This window comes from Bos grunniens, chromosome 14 (genome assembly GCF_055505025.1).
Source record: "Bos grunniens cultivar Pamir isolate PY7600 chromosome 14, Bosgru_T2T1.0, whole genome shotgun sequence".
In the NCBI taxonomy this organism is placed as follows: domain Eukaryota; kingdom Metazoa; phylum Chordata; class Mammalia; order Artiodactyla; family Bovidae; genus Bos; species Bos grunniens.
Window position 1 is genome coordinate 42,973,593 of NC_141178.1, and position 666 is coordinate 42,974,258.

At 34.2% G+C, this 666-nt stretch overlaps 1 non-coding gene across 1 annotated transcript; it reads left to right on the plus strand.

The window, feature by feature from the left end:
- The first annotated feature begins 321 nt into the window (after window positions 1-321).
- Window positions 322-424, plus strand: LOC147359333 (U6 spliceosomal RNA). The gene has a single exon (XR_015141385.1). It is a non-coding gene; the product is annotated as a U6 spliceosomal RNA (small nuclear RNA).
- Window positions 425-666: the final 242 nt, after the last annotated feature.

Below are 666 nucleotides of genomic sequence, written 5' to 3' on the forward strand. Positions count from 1 at the left end.
AATTTAACCCACAGCCGAAGAGGCAATAGTTTTCCTTGGTTATGCAATGTTTTAGCCTAGAGGAAAAAGTAAAGAAAGTAGGAATAATATCTGAATGTTGAAAGGTAGTTTCTGTTTCTTCAGGATTCTGGTTAATCCATACCAGTTTTCAAGTGCGTATTACTGAATTTAAATACAGTTGGGAGAGATATCCCTTTGAGATGAGATGTAGCCATTGGTTCCAATTTCAAAAGGATCTATTCCTTCAAGAGGAATCCACTACAGTGCAATTGATTTCTTTCCTATATTTTAATCTGCTCCTGTCAAAAAAATAAAACGAGGTTGCTTCGGCAGCATATATACTAAAATTGGAATAATGCAGAGAAGATTAGCATGGCCCCTGTGCAAGGATGACATGGAAACTCCTGAAGTGCTCCAAATTTTTATTTGCGTCATTGTAAGGCAGAAACCAACACAACACTGTAAAGCAATTATCCTCCAATTAAATATTTTTTAATAAAAAATAAAAATAATTGTCAAAAACAAAACCAAATTACTGAGAACTTTACAAATTGTCTCTCTTTCTCCTATTTTAATATCTTTTGATTTCCATTCATAATGTGTTAGGAGTCCATTCATGTGTCCCTATACCTTTTTATACTACTGCTGCTAAGTCGATTCCGTCGT